The sequence below is a fragment of the Brassica oleracea genome, chromosome C3 (genome assembly GCF_000695525.1).
Source record: "Brassica oleracea var. oleracea cultivar TO1000 chromosome C3, BOL, whole genome shotgun sequence".
Lineage (NCBI taxonomy): Eukaryota > Viridiplantae > Streptophyta > Magnoliopsida > Brassicales > Brassicaceae > Brassica > Brassica oleracea.
The window spans coordinates 52717805-52718163 of NC_027750.1; positions in this window are offsets into that span (position 1 = coordinate 52717805).

A 359-nucleotide genomic window follows, 5' to 3' on the forward strand; every position below is an offset into this window, starting at 1 on the left:
TTTAAATGCTACCACTGTGGCAAGAAGGGTCACTTGAAGAAGGATTGTTGGGAATTGAAGAATTCCAACCCTCAAGAAAATGTCGCAAACACTTCAGAAAATGGAATCGCGCTATGTTGTGAAACAGCAATTTCAAGCGAAAATAGAAGAAGGTTCGCTGATATATGGTTGTTCGACTCAGGAGCTACTTATCACATGACCTCTAGAAGAGAATGGTTCCATCATTATGAGCCCATCTCAGGAGGATCTGTGTACAGCTGCAATGATCATGAACTTAAGATTGTTGGCACTGGATCCATTCAACTAAAGATGTATGATGGTACAGTTTGTACTATTCATGAGGTGCGACACGTGGAAGG